The sequence below is a fragment of the Anastrepha ludens genome, chromosome 4 (assembly GCF_028408465.1).
Source record: "Anastrepha ludens isolate Willacy chromosome 4, idAnaLude1.1, whole genome shotgun sequence".
NCBI lineage: Eukaryota > Metazoa > Arthropoda > Insecta > Diptera > Tephritidae > Anastrepha > Anastrepha ludens.
In genome coordinates this window covers 88,375,046-88,396,033 of record NC_071500.1, presented here as the reverse complement: position 1 = coordinate 88,396,033, position 20,988 = coordinate 88,375,046, and the positions used below count along the sequence as shown (strand labels likewise).

The 20,988-nt window shown below is 36.3% G+C and overlaps 1 protein-coding gene across 1 annotated transcript in view; it reads left to right on the top strand.

Moving 5' to 3' along the window:
* The first annotated feature begins 5,364 nt into the window (after positions 1-5,364).
* LOC128860136 (frizzled-2) overlaps positions 5,365-20,988 on the top strand; it is a 106,239-nt gene continuing 90,615 nt past the window's right edge. Inside the window, exon 1 of the mRNA XM_054097413.1 lies at positions 5,365-6,698. The gene's annotated coding sequence lies outside the window, so the exon portion shown is untranslated. The remainder of the gene's footprint in view (positions 6,699-20,988) is intronic.

Genomic DNA, 20,988 nt, shown 5'->3' with positions numbered 1-20,988 from the left:
TTTCGAAGTTCTATTGGCTTGTATGTAAGTGCGAGCAACGTGAAGTTTCACTACAACTCAAACTATCTCAGCACCTATGTAGATGGCAAGCAGGTCATCGCGACACTTCAAACTCCATTTGAAGATTCCAAGCACCCAGTGCAAACCCTCAGCGCCTACCACTGCACTCACATAAAAGTTTCAACAACACCTCTACTACATCACTCCAAATTGTAAGTCTACGGAACAGTAACACCAAAATCATTTAAAACACCGAATCGTTTACCCAACATCTTTCCGTCCAAACCCCCACCCCTTCCTGATCACGCTGCCAAATGAAGAGCAACCAACCGAGGCTGATGCTAATGATGAGGCTGCAATGCCATTCCAATTCCAATTCCAAACGAAACAACGAGCAGCCACAAGCCAGCAGACCACGCAACCAAATCAAACAATCAGCGGGGCGCTACATACATAAATTACTACATTCTATACATACATACATATGTGGATGGATTTTGCATACAAACAAACGCACATAAGAAAAAATTTCCATATGGTTACATGAAGCAAATGAGTGGTGGCTGCATCGCAAATTGAAAACGCGCACATATTTTTACATTCAATTTTTTGCTATATTCTTTTATTATTTTCTTATGCATGCAGGCAACAACACTGCAAGGCAACTAAAATCTGTTGCAATGTAACGAGAAAACCAATTTGTTGAATAATCTCACTCGCTCTTACCGACGCTCTTCCGCACGCTCACCTGCAATCGAACATGGGGAAGTTCGCTTGAAAGTGAGTGTCAAAATAGAGCAATAAATGCAAAATACTGTCAACTGTCAGCGCTATGTGACAGTTGCGTAGTTGCGTCAGATTTACGAGGCTGTTGTGTGACATGGTAGGAAAAGGATTTGAGGATTAGATTTTACATTTAATTTTTTGTCAGTTGTAGATATGCTTGTTTACAGACACAAATGTTAATACTTACCTATGTGTGTACATATGTATGTTTGTAAGTTTTATTTCGTATTTCGCATTGTTTGTTCGTAGTATGGACGCGTGCAGCGGATATAGGGTGGAAGCGAGCTTCTTGGGGGATTATAAGTGTGCATAATGCATCTAGCGTTGCAGCAAATATGGAATAGGTGTGGGATATTTAACTTACATACAGACATAAACATATCTATATCGATGTACTTACATATGTAGGTATGCTCAGATATTTTATATCTAAAAAATATAGTGAAGAGAGGTTTCTATATAGCGAATGCGCGATATTTTCTATTTATAGGGAGAAAATACAAAATATGGTAGGGGAAAAAAACTATAAAATATCAACGGAAATTTTGAGCGACTTTAAACTTGAAATTTGATACTAAAATTTAATGCTTTATAAAACTGCGTATTCCAATTTTTAAAATTTGATCAAAATCTTTAATAAAAATTCTGATTAAAATTTTTACGAAAATTTATCGAATTCTGGTATATTCTGTATAAAGTTTGAAACTCTAATTATTGCGTTTTTGCTATTGAATAAATTACACTTTGTGAAATAATAATTTAAATAAAAAAAGTTTTAAGTAAATATTCAACATATTTAATAAAAATTCTGATTAAAATTTAAAAAAAAATTTTGATTAAAAATAAATAAAAAAATGGCGAAAATTTATCGAATTCTGGTAATATTTTGTACAAGTTTGCGTTTTTTGCTATTGAACAAATTACATTTTTATAAAATAATAGTTTAAATAAAAAAATAACAAGTAAACAGTCAAAACTTGTCAACTACAGCTTAGACAACATTAGTCAATTCTCTTATAAGGTGCGTTTCATAATCATAAGACACCTTTGGTATACAATTTTTGAACTACCATAAGCTCGCTTTTACTTTCCGGAGTAGCTTTTATTTGGCATCATTTTAACAGTTATAGACTTAAGACTTCTATCAATTGTTTCTGGTGCGAAAGTTCACTCTATTTTTTAGAACCGTTGTATTTTTACAAGAAGCTGCACTTTTGCTAGTCTTTTCAGCGTTTCATAATGATAAGACACTAGTCGAAAATAAGCTTCTGAAGAGATAGAAGGTGCTGATTGTTGTTTTGGGTGACTTTAATTATAATTTTATTAAATTTAACATAAAATGCCAAGGGGTTTCATATTATCACAAGGGGAGTGTGGAAAAATTTTGGCCTACAGGGATTCAAAGGAATCAAATTAGTTACAAAAAAAAACAGGCAGAAACCGTTGTGTTATCCGGAATTTTTTACGGAGTCCTGAGAATTACAACATTTTGAAGCCTGTTGGAAGAAAATTATCTCTATCAAGTCGAGAACAGCGTAAGAAAAGCTTCTAACTCGACTAAGTCTTGTGCCAACTTGGCCGCTGTCGTTCAAAATAAGGTTTCAAAAACAAACAGTTTGCGCAACTTTTATTATGGTTTGGTGCATTTACATCGAAAGCAACTCTTGATATAGTGGGACTGCAAAAACGTTTTGAAAAATATTCTCCTTCCTTCTATTCAGGATTATCGGGAAGTGCCCGTCGTTTCTCAGCAAGACAACGTCCGAATCCACGTAAGCAGGGAAACAAGGCAGTATTTGACCGATTGTTTCATAGAAACTATGGACTAACCGGCGTGTTTTCCGGATCTAAATCCAATAGATATATTAGTCAGAAGAATTTATGCCAACAATCGCCAATTTGATAACACCAACGAGCTTAAAGCGGCAATTAAGGCAGAATGGACTTCTCTAGATGTAAATTTACTTAAAAAGTTCGCATAATCAATGAAAAAAGTTATTTTGTGTCGCTAAAGCAAATGGTGCTTCCATAGAATACTAAAAGATTCTAGACGACAGAAAAAACAAAAATCGAAAAAAGTATACTTTTAGTAACGATCACTTTAATTAAACAATGTCTTATCATTTTTAACCGCCTGGAAATACGTTTTTGCTAAAAATGTTCTTTATATATTAAAAAAAGTTCTAAATTCTGTAATCAAACAGATCACTTTTGTTACTGTGATCGATGTGTAAAATTTTATTTTTTCCTCTGAAATCTATAAACTAAAATACTTTGAAAAATTACGGGTATCTTATGATTATGAAACGCGCTTTAATAAATTCCGAGGGTGATGTAAACGTCCAAATCAATTTTTTTTTTTTTTTTTTCAAAATAATAAGGTTCCACTGACCTATTATTGTAAAAATGTATAAAGTATAATAACTAATGCATTTCCAATTTACGGCTAAATTTTGATTTATGCATGTCAAAGATATTCCCTTCTTAAGGATGAAACAGCTTAAAAAATCGCAAGGGCCATGACGTTCCCACGGCAGTCGGTTATATGCTACCAGAACGACCCGAATTTATGTATATCAGGCCAATGATAGTCACTTAAGCAGGGGAGAATGTTTATGCTGTTACAACAACAACAACAAGACTCATGTATTTGTAATATCAAATAAGTCCAACAATTTTTCCCAGTATACAGCGAGAATACTTTTTTTGAAACATATATATCCTTTACCCTCTTCATATTGAATCGTTCCTTACTGAGAAAGTGGGCAAAGCACATCAAACTGAGGTGAAAGTCATCAAATTTGTATGTTTCTGGCTCGAAAAATGGAACTTAAACTAATTGCTTTTGTGTTGATAGACATTGCGAAATTTCAGGCATTCAATTCTCTACAAAAATGGCAAACATTCCGCTATTTATTTAAGCACCAAAGTGTGATTGCAAAACACTGTATGAAAAAATTGAAAAATGCCCTGCCTACTCCAACAAATCCCACTGTTTTCGGACACCTTCTATGAAAACACACTAATGTTGTAGTCTAGCGATCAATACATTGATGGTTACGGCAGAGGTAACCATTTAAGCTTGTCCTGATTTGAATATGTTAACGTAGAGATGGACTAAATTACTTATACACATTTAAGTATGAAATTCGATTTCTTTTGCATGACCACCGCGTGCACGGTTTACGAAGTCCAATCGTTGAACCCGATTTTCGACCACTCTTTTGCATAAATCGGCCGAAATTCCAGCAATTTCGCGTTCAATATTGGCTCTGAGCTCACAAATCGTCGCCGGCTTGTTACTGTAGACCAATGACTTCACATAACCCCAAAACGGGACGGCTTGTTAAATGGACCGTAAAATGGCCGTAATGCTCTTAAAGTAGCAGAAACAGAGCGATTATTTTCATAAAAAATTTGCACGATTTGCAGTCGTTGCTCAAGTGTGTAGCGTTCCATGATGAAATGTATACTAATGAAGTTTGCAAATGACAAGCGAAAAATAAAAAATATTGCGTCGTTCGCCCTCACTATCGGAAAAAAGTTGAAGCGCACCTATTGAACAACCCTATAAATGCCTTTGTATCATCATCCAAAAATATCAAGAAACTGACTTCTAGCCTTACTGTTATGCCATAAGTCTGCCTGTAGTGTTGTCACGTATGTTGCACTGAATGTATCCAATGAATTTGCCAACTTTTTTCTTTGCTATTTCGTTATTATTTGCTAATTACTTTGTTTTCCAAGCCAGTAAATGTATCACAATAATTATATTTTTCGCTCAATTTCAACGTGTTCTACCTTAACTTTTCTTTCTTTTCTATGTAATTAAACATCCTTTTAGGAAGTTAATAGTTCCTTACTAAACACTAGTCGAAACAAATGTTTCATGACACAAATCGTAAAAAATCGCATGCTACTACGTAAAACCCAACATTAACAAATGTAACCTCAAACGAGCTACAATATTCTCACTCTATCAACTCACCCCTCATTAAACTGACCATATTCAACGCTCTTTAATGCTCCGCAAAATTATTGAGTAAATATTTCATAAAATATTATTCTCAAAAAAGGAAATGCAAGTATCTAACTACACCTTGCCTGCGTTCACTGAGGAAGCATTGTGTATCTCGCACGCCGTCTACAAACGATATATTTCTCAGTACTCTTCTCTCGAATATCGCACAATTTGACACTCACCCTCCGGAAATCTCCATACATTACACACATATTTTGGATTTGTCCATGATTCATCTGAACCATCTCAGTTATGTAGCGCATAAATAGTTTGGGTTATTTTCTTTTAAACTAGAGGGAATACTCGCATGCTCACCTACTATACTGCTCATACATTTTTTCTTATGAGATGTGTGTTTGTATGGTAAGCAGCAACCGGTTAGAGAGAGCCGCAGCAACAACGAATTGGGGGAGAAACACTGCCACTACCACTACTAGCAGTAAAGGAAAAATAAACAACAAATTGTTCGAATTTTCGTTGTGCACTGCTCATCGTTTGCTCTGCAACGTTGCCCACATTATCTGCGAGCCACTTTAATTCAGTTCATTTCTGGCGATCGTGTCGTTTGGTTTGTTATAAAATTCATGCGGAAGTGGTAGAATATAAAGCTTAGCAATTGCATTTGCGGCCGAAGGCAAACGTATAGGGAGTGACAATAAAACACTGCACCATTAAATGGATGTATTGTGTAAAGTTATGAAAGAAAACTGGTGATATAAATAATGTATCGACTTTGCTGATACAATTAATCGTAAACTACTTGGGCAATTGTGTGTACTTTTCGTTAACTACTTATTTTTGTTTGTGTGTACCATTCACTGCTACTCTCAAACACAAAATTGATTTTTGGCTTAACTCGCAAAATTCTCGTTACAACCACTACTCTCCGTTGGTCCGGTTTTTGGACATACCATACCGGGTATCTTCGTATAAACGTCGCTGTCATTTCGTTACGACTCGTTTGCAGTAATTTATTTTCCATAAATAAATTTGTTATGCTTTGTTAAAATTAGCGGAATATAAATACAACAAAAGAACGATATAAGAAACGGAGTATAAAAACGAAAAAAAGCAACGAGCCAGTAATTCAGCTAAAAGAAAATTGGGAGAATTTTCGTTAGCGGCGGCAAAACAATGACAGCAACAATAAACATGTGAACGAATGCAATGAGAGCAAGAAAAGTTAACGAAAACAAATTGTACAAAAAAAGCTCTTCAAATCAAACGAGTTAAACGTAGAAAACGCGGTGAAAACGTTGAATGAAAATTGAGAATTTCTCGCGCTGTTTACATGCTGCAGTCAGTCTGGCAGACAACAGACAACGAAACTCATTTATTCTTACACATTTTTTGGTTAATGTTGCTATTGTAAAAACTGTTTGCTTTTGTTGTTATTCTCAATGATTGTGAAAATATGTGGCGGCGGTGCGTTGGCCGATGATCGATTATGATGGCGGCGTCAATGAATGCAACAGGGCAGACAGCAAGTGGCACAACCTGCCAAGCAGCACCAACGATTTATAAAAAATAGAGTAGACGAGTTTTTTATGTCTGATATTAAGTGCTATAAAGTAACAATTGCTTGAAGAAAAAAATGAATAATAGTTTCCAATAAATTACAAGATAAAACGCGCGCGCTAATAACAATTCAAGTTATCGAATTTATTAAAAACCATTTGAAAAAAAGTGTGAAACTTCTGCAATTTTGTACGCTCAAAATTTGTTGGCAAGTTGTACTGTATTTCTACTCACTCGATTCTTCTACACATTTCGGATACAATCATCCAAATCTTCTAGTTCTGTGATTCTTGTGTGCCAAATTTACTCAAAATTCGTATTAAAAAATTTTCTGAAAACTTTTTTTGGATAATCAACTGCTGAGAAAAATAAGGTATGTAAAGTAATTGAAAATTAACATATATGTCGATGTATGTGTTCATTTATCTAAATCAGTTAGCATCTATATAAAAAATATTACGCTGGATTAGCTCAGCAATGTATAGCTGCATTATTTTTCGACAGAGGCTAAAAAAAACTTTTTCCTTTGGGTCCCTAATGGAGGTATTCTGGAAAGAGTCACTAGTCACTATAGCATAACAAGGGATAATGTAAAAAACAGCTTCCAGTTGAAAAATCTTATAAAATAAATATAAAAAAGATGTATAAATCCTTTTAATTACTGATGCAGAATTTACAAAAATACATCCACAATGTTTCATTCAAAATCAATTTGTAATATTTGCCCTACTAATATTAGTACTGAATGATTGGGAATATTGCCATCAAAAATCAGTCAGCGATCACTTTAGCAGTTGGTAATCACTAAAAACACTGTGCGGCAGTGAAGACATACTTATGATACTTCGAGATATATAAGGACATGGGTCGTCGTAGGCGAATGGGTCGATATACGGGCTCACGGCTCAGTTTATTCAGAATTCACTTGCTGACGCTTGCCAAAAGAAGAATCCTATTTATTAATTCGATGAAAAAATTCAATTCACAATAAGGTATTTATCTGCTTATACTCGCATATAAAGTGTTAATATATTATATATTATGGAATGTTAGAGCTAAAGGGTGATTTTTTAAGAGCTATAGGGAAGTTTTCAAAAAAAACACACGCAAAATTCAGAAAAATCTTTGAAATTTTTATTTAAATCGATAGTAGAGTCCATATAATTTAATGTTTGAAGATTATTTCATGCATCCATCCGCTTAGTCCAATTTTGGCATACTTCTTCCAATGTTTCGGCCGGTATCTCACATATAAATGCTTTAATGTTGTCTTCCAATGCGTTAATTCAAGCAGGCTTTTCTGAATAAACATGAGCTTTAAAATATGCCCACAAAAAATAATCTAAAGGCGTTATATCGCACGATCTGGGTGGCCAATTGACAGGTCCCGAACGTAAAATAAAATGTTCACCGAACTCGCCTCTCGACAAGTCCATTGTTACGCGTGCTGTGTGGCATGTGGCACCGTCTTGCTGAAACCACATGTAATGCACCTTTGACCTTTTCTGGATACATTGGCAACTCTTGCAATTCTTCTGACTGATCTTCACTCGATAAAAAAGTGGATATTCGGCCAACTTTCCAAGAGGCCATTCACCAAAAATTTTGCGTTGCGGTAGGTCGTTCGGCTTGAATTCTTGCACCTAAATCCTTTCGCAAAATTTTCCACGTTGTTGTGTAACAGAGGCCCAATTGTTGCGAACGGCGACGAATCGATAATTGATGGTCATCATTAACACTGGCCGATACAGCTGCGATATTGTCTTCAGTTCGCACTCTCCGTAAGCGTGTTGGTAATTTCGAATAGCCGCTTCAGTTGGTCGATTAGACTGACCATAAAACGAAAGAAGCGCGCGATAAACTTTCTTAACAGAACACGCATTTTTATAATAAAATTCAATGATTTGCAAGTGTTGTTCGTTTGTAAGACGATTCATGGTTAAATTATAGACCAAACTGAAGATGTTTGACAGTGAAACAAAACACGAAACGTGCGTCAGCTATTTAAACCAACTGTTTAAAAAGATAATAGCTAAAACATCACCTGTTACAAACTAAAAGTTAGGAAAGAATTGGATAGGATTGAAATTTTTGTACACTTTTTCATTTTGAATAGCTTTTTTAATGTCTGCTTGTTTATCAATGTATGTTTTAAAATTATATGAGAATAAGCTACTTTCAATTCTGTCTTCAACGTAAATTATAAAAATCAATTGAGGCTCGTCGAACACATTGGACCCTTTTATTTCAGTACACAAATGGAATGGAACAAGGGCCGCACAAACCGACTGTTTAAACTAAACAGGAAAAACATGAGAAATCTTCTTGGTTCAATGAGGACAATATAGAGTGAGGAGAGGGGACAGCCCTGATGCTATCACAATGCCTGCAGCAGACCTAGGTGTGTCACCTGCAACCACTATACCTACCTACCTACCCACCTACTCTGAACAAACAAAAAAAAAAAAAAATAGGAATCCGATCAAATAAACGTTTTTCATTTACTATGCGTATCTACTTTACTAAGTCTTGCTGTTCTTTCTAAAATCATTGAAAAATGATTTTATGATGACAAATCTCCGAACTAGCTTTATGTAATAATTTCAATACGTATCAGAATTACTAGTTTTTTCGGTCATCCTGAGTTCGCAAGAGATTCAAGAAAAACTCTATTAGTCTTCAATGCTTCGTATTCAATTTCTTGGATTCCTTACTTAATAAATACATGAATGTGAAGAAGTTTGCCCATTTCGACGAGATTTTCATTTAATTAACATGAAATATAATGGGTTCTATTATATAATATTATATTTGATAATTCATTTTATCATTCATTTTTTCTATCATCAACGACCTTACAAAGTTTCATGCAAAGATTGGCTGTGTTTCTGATCTACCGGGTAAGATCGGCAGATCACTGCTATATTCCCTTCGCTTCTATATTCTCTTTGGATTTAAGTTTATTAGTAGTAGCCCTTCAAGATAATATAAGACGTAACAGCCTGGCTTAATAAACTTAGCTAACAATTTCAGGATCAGGGTACTAGCGAAACTAATAGGTAATAAATACCACTCAAACCTTTTCTACGTTACCGGAACAACACAGATTTATATTCGGCAAAGGACTCTCATTCCAGCAACTTTCACCATGCATGTGTGGGTAATGTTTTTGCTACTACAACAACAACAAGAACAAGAATTATCTTTTGAAACCTATAATTAAATCTATAGTCCTTAGATGGCTTTATATTACAAGAGAGTTAGCTTTTTGGCAAAAATATTAGCTTGCCGTTTTATTTCGTGCTTGCCGCAAGGAGGAACACTTCTTCTATCTATACATCAAAGTCCAAAGATCTCGATAGAGATCATTACTACGTTCATTATGATATGCCGTAATACTTTACTCAAGAAGAATTAGTGGCATTTAAAATTGCATCTGAAATCTAAATAAGAAGCTGCTTCTTGATAAGTAAATTTGTTCGCAAAATCATTAATGAACCCCACTGAATTCTGCACTCGGATGCTGTACGATTGATAATACAAATTTTGTTGCTTACTTCGGAAAAGTTTCACTAATTCATTTAAGAGGTTGAAAAGAAGAGTAGAGCTGCTTTTTCGCTCCAACTATTAACCCTTTTGCATCATTCGACGGCTTAATTCGCGAACAAAAACTTTGTTTTATCACCAAAAACGGAATAGTCCGCAATAAATTATTTATTTTATTTTTAAGGAAAAATAATAATTTTGGTAATCCTGTGATATTCTTTGTCATTAAAACAAACAGTGAACATCTTGCCGAGTTCATCGCGCATTTCGAGCAGTGATGCTAAAGGGTTTATTACTATTTAGTATAACTATTCCACGCTATATCTACATTTTGTATATGACAAGTCTTTAAAATTTTATTTAAAACTATTCATCTGCTCATCAGGCAGTACTATAGGGTCCGATACTCGAAGTGTAACCAATTAAGAAGCCCATAAATTTAGTTTAGAAAATAATAAAATAAATAAAAATATTCAGTTCAAAGTAAAAAATGTGTGAAAATAATATAAAATTATGAATCAATTTACTTTTGCTCCATATGATCACATTTTGCTTTGAATATGGCGTTGAGACGGTCCAGAAACGAATCACAAGCTGCCCGAATGTGACTTGCAGGTATTTCGGCCCACTCGCCGACAATGGCTTTTTCAGCGCCTCAAGACTGGTGAATCTTTCAGTTCGGACTCTGCTGTCCAAAATAAGCCTAAGAGAATAATCCATCGGATTCGCGTCTGGTGAATTTGAGAGGCATTGTGCGGACGTTATAAAGCTCGGACCGTTGCTTTTTAGCCATTCTTGCTACTCCTTTGCTCTCTCAAATCTGACTTGTTGCTGCTTTGATGTGAAATCATGCGCGTTTTGGGTCTTCAAAGGCTTAACTCTGAGATCATTTTTCAGTATGGGGCGGATGCTACGGTCGAATATTCTCAGTTTTTTTCGCCATTTGATTGGTACTTCGTCGGGGATTTCGCTCAAGTCGCCTCTTCAGTTTTTGAACCATTTGACGTGACGTTGCAATCTTTTGATGACCACCTCCATGACGTTTTGCGACGCTACCAGTATCATTGTAACGAGTAATGGTGCGATAAACAAAAACTTTATTTACTTTAAGGGGCTCGAGCTCACGCACAATCCCTGCTTGTGATTTTCTAGCCAAATATGATGCAATCACACTATTGAAATCCATTACTTTTACTCTCGGCAATATGCTTCCGCGCGCTTGTAAACATTACTCTGAACTGTCATTTAGCCATGCCCGTGCATCACATAATAGTTTTTTACTTAATTGTGCTACCTTTACGTTTAATTTTATCTTATTTTATTTTTTTCTCTTTATCTGTTTTTTTTTTTTTTTGTTTTGTGAGTAAATCGACACCATCTCGAAACCGCAATATCGTTAACTTATCAGACAAATCTCATATCATCCGTCTCATAAAAATAGAAAAAAAATACATGTATGTATGTATGTACATATGTATGTAGCACCTCCGATCAAATTGAAAGTTAGTTGCTTCAAAACATGATTAAAAATTCTGCAGCGCCTGAAAAAAAAAATTATATTTCGTGCAACATTGAAGCAACCTTCGAACACAAAAAAAAATAATTCGTGCAATGCATTTTAAGGTAATGAAATTCAAACTAACAAAAGTGACAGAATGTGTGAGGTTAAAGTCAGAGTTGTGAAAAAATGTGAACCCAGAATTATGGATTCAATAATTTTCATATTTTTTTTGTTTCATTTGCTTCCAGAGCGAAATTTGATACTTTGACGCAAATGAGCACTCAAAATAGAAAACAAAAATTATGGACAATATATTCGAAGAAAAACAAAACAGTAAAAGATATTATGTAGATTTGTATGTAAACTGCTTGAGTGCATACTAATGTGTGCACATACATTTCTACATATGTATGCATGCGTTTGTTTGGCAAGTCAAGTATTATTTTTCCAGCAAATTGTTGTCACCATTCTCAGGCGCATTCGTTGCTTGTTTACCAAGTTAAATTTTTGGTTTTTTGGTTAAATTTTTGCTCTTTTGGCAGACATATGTGCGAGTATGTGCTTAAATACAAACATACATACATACATACACATACATATGTGCAAGTGCGAAGTGTAAAAGGCGTTCAGTTGTGATGCAAATATATCTATAGAGACTATTCAGCTTGCTTCACATTTTTTTTGCTGGGCTCTTTAACTTTGTTCGACTTCTAAGGTGTTATTTTTGGTAACTTTATCTAGCCACTGCTACAGAATAATAAAAGAAAAAAAAACAACAACAACCTAAGGCCACATATGCATTATGTACAGCTATACAAAAATGCTCAACCGAACTGTTATACGCTTTTTCAAATAAAAAAAAAAATTATGCCCATACATTTAATTCAGTTTTTTTCTTTCATTGCTCCAAACTGTTTTGTTTTCGCTGCCTACATTCCTTCTTTGCACTTATAGATCAGTGTTGTTTTTGTTGTTCTACTTTATTACTGTTTGGTGGCTCATCAGTAGTTGTCAAAAATGAAAATTTATTATTTTTTAAACGTAGTTTTTTTTTTGTTTTGTTTTTGTTGCCACTATTTTGTTTGATATTTACACAGTTAACAGTCACTCTTATTATCTATGTTTTCCCCCACTTTCCACTGAATATTTTTCTAATCTCTGTTGTTGTGTGCCTGCCTACATGTACGTGTACTTGGCGGGAGCGAGAGAGCACCTGAACTAGCGAGTAAACAATCTAGTTCGCAAAAAGAGCAATTGATAGGTAAATACGAACCAGTTTGGTAGTCTGAAGGTGTTCACTACAATGGGATAATAAACGTAAAATTAAATATCTGCTATTAAGGGATTTTTTGTTTCAGCTAGGAAATATAACGGTGTCAACTGTGTCAGCAAAAAAAATTTTCAAAAATCACTGAAAATTTTGAGGCATTTCAAATTTGGACTTTATTTTTTTAATATATATATTTTTTTAATTTGTTTTAATTTTGATAAAAATGTAAATAACAAATAAACATAAATTACAAAATTTGTAATCAACTTTGCACAAGATTTATAAAAATTCTACTAATTTTTATTAAAAACTGAAATTGAAATTCTAATTTTAGTCAAAATTTTATATCTAATCATATTCAAAATTTTTTTTTTTTTTGAAGTTAGTAGAATTTTTATAAATCTTGTACAAAGTTTGAAACTTAAGTTAATATGGTATTTGTTATAAAATGAATAAATAAATATTTTTATTCATAAATATATTAAAAAGAAATAATAATAAATAATAAAGAATATTTTCCATTCATCCCTTATGCGCTCTCTGCATTTATAGCTCACTTCTAACACATTCGCCGGGTATTTAACAACAAAACACTTTTTTTTCCGTATTCCGACTTTTTCTCCAAAGTCTACTAAATTGGCAACTCTGGCTTATACATGTCACCTACTTAGATTTATATCATTTTTCCTCACTCATATTTTTGTTTATACAATGAAAATTTGTTAGCATTCGACAGGCCGTCGGCATTTACGATAAGCATTGAACGCCAGCCAGTTGATTTGCCGTCGCTAGATGTTGTCGTCTTGTAGCGAAAGGTGTTGGCGCTGCTGCCCGCCGCCAGAGTTAGGTGTATTGATGATGACGGCGGTGTGTGCAGCAGCTGATAACATATGCGTGCTTATCGCTTAGTTGTTTGCTGATACTACAAATTGTCCGATATATACTTTTTTTTTATCTTTTACATATTCCTGACATCGCTCATAGCATACATATGCATACATACATATTTATGATTATTATTGTAAAGCCTCGAAAACTGCACGATTTGTACGTTGCTCGTCGTCGAGTGTTAGTTGTGACGTTATTCACGCAGTTTCTAACAACTTGGTAGTAAACAAACGGCCTGATAAGCAAGCTGCTAAGTTTGATGTTATTGGAAGTTTTGAAAGCGCATAAAATTACACGAAGTACATTCTGAATTTGGTCAAAATTTCGCTTACAAAAATTTGCACAGCCAACAACTATTCGTGCGCGTATATTATTTTTGCACTACTCCTTAGAGTTAGAGTCTAGTCGCTCTGCTTCCGCGCATAATAACGACCTCTAATTTGAAAAATTGCACACGAAACAGTTCTCTTTTGGGGGAATCTTCATACAAAAGTACTAACAAAGGCTCCAAGAATTTTTCTTCTGTTCATATAAAGTACCTTCGGAATATCATAAGCTTTTAGCAAGCCAACAATTTTTGAGATCAATTGTGTCATCCTTAACTTCACTGGCGGTTTTGCACTATATTCCGCGCATAGATTCCTACTATAGCTCAGTTCCCTGAGAAACGAATTAACATGAGCGAAGGTTGTGTTTATTTTTTTTTTGTTTTACCAACACAGCCTCAGGTCAATCTTATAAAAACCATCATAACGCAGGTGACATCAGCTAATCAGCTTCACCTTCTTTATCTCCTTCAAAATCGCTGAGAGCCAGTTAACAGCCTGATATTGGTTACACTTCTGCAGTCTGTACTCCATCCATTCCTATGACAGCCGATTCTACATGGCAATGTCCCAAATTTTCCCCAACCAAGGGCTGAGGTCCCAGTAAACTAGCACTGCCTAGTGCGCTGAGCGTTACAACAACAACTAAGTGTTTACAGTTATTTTGCATTGTGAAGCCGTGGTAGGGGCGCAACCATCACTTCCTTCTCTCTCTCTCTCTCTCTTGCTCCCTATCTTTCTCTAACTCCTCATTTCCTCAAACTTTTTTATCACTCTTCGTATATACATAAGTATCCGAACTTCCTTTTATTGAGTGTCAAATTTCTCTAAGCCTTACTTTTAATCATATAATTCAGCACACACTTTGGTGCGTAGCCTTTTCATTTCGCATCAGTTTTGACGCCAATCTGATCGTTTTCAAGTTAGTTATCTTGTTACCTTCATTTTATTGCAATTTATTATCCATTGCAGTTAATTTACACATAACTTACTGACGATTACATGCAGCTGGCCGCACTCAACTTCCACCAAACCGCTGGATGCGCTAAATTTGGTTCCATATGAACACTCAATTTGGCTTATAGGCGGTCGAACGCATTGCGACACCGCTCCATAGTTTGGCCATGGTGTTTGGTGTGGCTGTGGCAAGTACCATAAATGTCAATACAAGTTTTTGCAGCACAGCAACTCCATTCGTACATTCATACATACATGCATACACCCTATACACATACATGGCATCTACTCGTTTGGCAACTTGCGGCTGACAATGCTTTTTCTATAAAATAAACATTTGAAGCAACATTCATGCCGCGCAACATATACCGCTAGTAAGCAACATGCTGCGTGACGTTCATTTGGCGAGTCGATCGTTTGGCCAACAAGGTCAGCTCGTTAAAATTTCACTACCTGACTGTTGTCCATTCCATTGGGATCGGTACGTGTAGAAGAGCAATTTTCTCTACTCTACGCGTCGTCTTCTCCATTTTAATTATTTTCTTTTGAAAAATGTCAACATTTTCCGGCGACAAGGTCCCTCATCTACTTGAAATTGTGTTGGACATTCGTCGCCGCAGGGCGCATATTAAGTAATTGAAAAATGTTGCTACGTGTTTAGAACTCCAGTTGAAGGTAATAGTGCAGTCAGTGACTGAAATATCGCCAAGACCTTTTACCTATATCAACTGCCTTTAAATATAAAAATAAGTTTTTCGATATGTCGAAGGGAAAACTGGTAATCTACTCGATCAGTAAATTCAGTTTAACATGAATTTTGGGTGACAAGCCTGCACACACACATATGTACGTGCTTACGTATATATGCTGGAAATTGTATACCATGCAGTTATGGTGGATATATGAATGTGTGTAGAGATATTTTTTAAAAATATACAATTTGTGGCTTGTGTAAAGAGAAATACTAACTATTAGCCACAGAGTCATAAATTATGCGTAACATGACACCTTTTGCTTGTTAGGTCTGCTGTAAAGCAACTTGCTGCCATATTTGAACGGCTAATAAATATAGCAGCCTAGCATATTTATGTATTATACTACGTACATATATATTGGTATTCGTATTCATGCATGAGGTGACACTTGAGCGCCGACTTAATAGCTTAAAACAACAGGTTTTCATCGAATAGCCAGCCACCAAAGTCAGGTCAGGCATCCAGCCTGCCAAGTCCGCTAGCCTAACGAAATGAAACTTATTTTGTTAAGTTTTTTTAAGTTTCATTTTAGCCTAGTTCAGCCTTTTCTCTGTTGTATGAGCCAATGTGTATGTATGTGGTAAAAACTTTGTAATTGAATATCCCAAGGCTATGGCTACGCAGGAAGATTGCGAAGCATCCATGTTAAAGATTTTCTTGTTTTAGTATTTTTATCCTCATAAAAATTTCAATTAAATACTTAAGTTTAGAGGCGTTTTGAATTACAAAATGTGTAATGTTGGCAAAGTTGAAGAGGACTTTATTTGATTATATTACGAAAGTATTGAATTTAGATAAAGATCGCTGATAATAAGATAACTTAATATTTAATGTGCCTTCGTTTCATTTCATAATCTTTGGATGTTAACAGCTTGAATGTGACAGCTTAAGAGTAAATAAATAAAGCTGATCTTTACTGAGATATTCGTAGAATAGGCATAGATATTTGCTCTGTAAGAACTTCATTTACTATGGTAGTTATATTTTAGAGTTCAGAGCATTTACATTAAAGACCGACCGAACTTCGGATACGGACATGTTTGGCAACAAAACTTGGTACGCTCTATGTTCGGCTTCAGCAAAGAAAACCGAACTTTGGCCACATATTTCTTAAACTATTTTTTTGTTCAAAATTTTATAAACTCTTAGTTTTTGTGAAAAATGTGTTTAATACTGCTGACAAACCCACATTTTCTTAAAAAAAATGGTTTCAAATACCTACCTACTGGCCAGCGGGGGATATGCCATGAGTAACGTTCTTCACTGTATACAATCAAGCATAGAACTTCCTCAAAATAGCTCCGAATCGATGATTGTAGATGGAGAGACCAGACGACATGCAAAATTAGCAAAACGTTATGGCCCACCTATACATTGATAAACACGAAACGACGGAACGCTTGGAGACTCACGACAGTCATCATTGGCTTTTGACACACTGTCACAGTTGTAAACAACCCTGTGAATGCCCTCCTCTATGGAAGGAGAGTATGTCAACCCTGAACAAACCGCTGTTTGAGAGTCTCGCACAACTGACTGACTTAGCCGTCAACAACCAAATAAGGTTTTTTTTTTGTTTTTGGAAGGAGGTTGAAATCAAAATGTCAGAAACATCTCAGAGGTGCTGTCACACCAAGGGTATGTGGGGCACGATCCCACTAATATATTACTATAACAATCCTCCACCTCGGCTAATTTGACCCTGGGACCATAAAAGTATAACTTCTGGGTAGAGCCGCGTTTATGTCCGAAGACACAACAGGTACCTGCGTCCAGGTTCCTCTCCTGCAGGCATATGAGGGCTATAAACCGTTGATAGTCCCAATTACTCCCACTGTGTTTATAGGTTTAACTCACTACCGTCTGGTCTTCTATACGATACTGTATTGAGTGTTTCACTCAAACGTCTGTGCTTGTTGTCAGTTCGCCAGAAACTAACCGCCTTCTCTGTTATTGCAACTGTTGCTGAAACGCTTTGCGTTCCCAATCATTATGGCGAAGTTGCAAATAAGGTTCTAACAAAATTGTGCAGAAACGGTAGTTGGATGCTGAAAAGCACATGGAAAAGGTAGGCATCTCAGACAGTGCACTCTGTCCAGCATGTGGAGAGGAGGAAGAGACGGCGCACCATTTTCTGTGCATCTGCCCGGCTCGACTGAGGTTTGAGGTCCTTAGCGCTGATGTGTTAAGAAGCAACCACCTTGGCTCCTTGGCACAACAAGATCTATTCAGATTTCTTCGGATGTCGAGTAGATTTAAAGAAGTGCAGTACAATGGACTTAATGCTGACTGAGTGCTGTACTTACTTGTTGCCCCGATAACAAAAACAAAAAAAAAACAGAAAAAGCACTAGCGAATTGCGTAAACTTTGGAAAGTGAACGCTATTAACTACGCGTTTTTGGTGTACCATCAACTTTGTCTTCCAGTGATATTGATAATTCAACCTCTCAAAGCCATGTTGTGGTGCCAATATCGATAAGCGTCTCTTCCCACGATAGTCGGTTCGAGATCCAGGACCAAACGGACCTACGGTTTATTGGCAGACCTTAAACGGCATTCATAGGGAGACTCTTACCTGTTTAAACTCCCGCTATCTGAATGCCGTCATGGGAATCTAACCATAGGCAACCGTAGATGACGAGCTTCAGCTGCCTAACGTTGATGAGATGACAACCGGAGACTACACCCTACCGGCAGCGTTCGATGAACTGCAACAATACCAGCAACAATTTCAGTCGGTACTATGTTACCGAAACGACCCGGGCTTATATCCGTCTAAAGACGGCGGGCGTATTTCCGGGTAGTATTTACCATCAGAAACCTCGGCAATCGTCAGTGTATAAGATCAAAGAAACTCTCAACTGGTAGTTGCGGCAGTTCGGAAATATGGAAGTTGAAAACCTAAAGGAAAGGATACCCGCTTCGGTACCCCTTGCTTTATGCTCCTCTATTTTGAAATTTGGTAACGAAATACTACCGACTACTGCCGTCCACACAAAAAGTTTGCAGAGGTGGTCAGTGCCTGAGCGCTTATGGACCAGTGGAAGAGTAGATTGTTCAATATTAGCCTAAGATCGCTGGGAAAGCTTATTACATTGCAGATAAAAATTGGATTAATTTAGCAAGCGATCACTCATTCTCATCTCCGAAAAAATTTACAAAATTCAGTATTACTATCAATATTTTGTAGGAAAAGAATCATTTAAGTTTATTTTTGACTCTCAAGGAATTTGGTGCTGTGATGGCATAACTTATAAGTAGGATCACTTTACGATCATCACTGAAATGCGTAGCTTTGTCACACAACTAAATAATGTGTCTGTGTCTCTGCCTGATCTATGAACTCTACTAATTAACATATCGAAAGGAAAAAATACTTTTAATGTAATGTCACTCTCTCGTTCCTAAAATATTCCGACCTTCAGCCAGTTTTATCAATTTAAATTTAGTGATCTTTGTGCCTTGAATTCGAAAGTATTTTTACTCCAATGTGACTGTTCATTGATCTTTTATTTCATTCTCTCCATTTTACTCACACTGAAGAAAATTCGTTAAATCGTTTACATAAATTCGCAATTCACACGCCCCGCTTGCAGCTTCACAATTTTTGAAAGAAACTGCGTAAACTTCATTCAAAATATATTGGCAGTGTAACCTGTAGCAGTGCCGCTTAATCAGCTTCCCAACTGCCGTAAACCAGGCACTAAACCAATGCCAATCATCTACCTTCCTTACCTCACCCCAACGCGAAACCCTCGGATCTCCCGCATAGCATGTCCACATATTATTAATCTGTCGCATCACCTCAGGAGGTGTTCGATCGTATGCGAAAATTTGTATGCACCACCTCGCCGACGCCATGAAAAATAAATATCAATTTACATATGAGCAAAGCAAACAAACAAGGAATATGAAGAATCGTATAAAAAATTACTAAAAATAATTAAAAAAAAGAAATAAAAAAACAACACACAACAGCACAAGTTAGTTGAGGCCGGATCAGCATCTTCCTGCCAACGTCCAACAAGATCGATCGTCTGTTGTTTGGTGCCAAACAAGTAGAAAGTCAAGCGACAACAAAGGGGGGTGCGCAAAAAGAGAGGAAACAAAACGAGCGAAATGACTTGAATAAAAAATTCAAAAAATTACTTACTCTTGTCACTTGGCGTGGCGCAGCATGTGTGCAACAACAAAGCAAGCAAACAAGCAACATGCAAGGATCAGACCGATCGCGCCGTCTGATCAGCCGTGCCATGCAGCCAACGGCATGATCGCTTTTAGCCGATGTACGCACATACGCACACACACATTTTTACAATGCTGCCCGCTGTGCACATGAAAAGTACGTACTTATTTATGTACGCATGTATGTATGTCGTGTAATTGTAGGTTGCTTGCTCGCCAATGCAGGCGTGGTTGTGAAGCAACACAACAATGAGCTCGCCAAACTACATACAACAAGCAATGACTTTGCAGCAGTCGAGCTCCCGCAGCGCATTGTCTTCTCGGAATATTGCCTTGCCCACGTTTTCGTTCAAAAATTCATATGGCTTTGTCAAAAAAATACTGATTTCCTATAAAGTATGTGCATATGTACACAGTTCACAGCGCTGGCGAAATCTCGAACAGGTGATCGGTTTAACAAACACGAAATTGGGCAAAACAATGGATTATGGAAGGCAAAAAGTCAAAGTTTATGAGCCTAGCCATTCATCCATGCACAAGTGTGGTTGTGTGTGTGTAGCTCAATATTTACCTGCGTTTTGTTGGTGCAGCATAAGTTGTCTAAGGTAGCCAAATGACCGTATAAACCAACCAAATGTGGCTGATGTCTGTGGTACTAAATAGCTGTGTGCTGTTTCCCGTGTGGCAGTCTGATGTCCGTAAAGAGATGTGTCTCTCTTCGTTAACGCTCATTAGCGCGCTCACGCTCTCTCGCAATAAGTTTACACCGTTTCACGGTTTTGTTTTGACTACACTGGCGATCACTTCCTCGCTCAGTTCCTGTCTTCCGTTCTGGTTGTCTGCTTTTGTCTACTACAGAGCACCCAATCCAAGTCTCTCATCAACTCACTTCACTTGAAAAAATTCCTCACTTTTTGCGTCTACCGCCTGGCACTCTTTACTAACTACTCAGCTCATATTTTAAAATTAGCCCGTAAATTATGATTTTACGGGCAACTTCTGGTTGAGTTGGCTGTTTATGCGCCAACCTTTTTTGCCTCCGCATTTTTTCCTACGCTACTCAAAAATCCTACCAAGCTTTTTAGTTGTGTTCTGCTTGTTATGGTTCCAAGACTTTACGACTTTTTTTCTTTTTATTACTTTTATTTTTCTGCATTTCTTCTACATTTTTGTTTTCTACTTTTTTGTTGTTTTTTGTTTTTTTGCATACTCCACGTGCTTTTGTCGCAGAGCA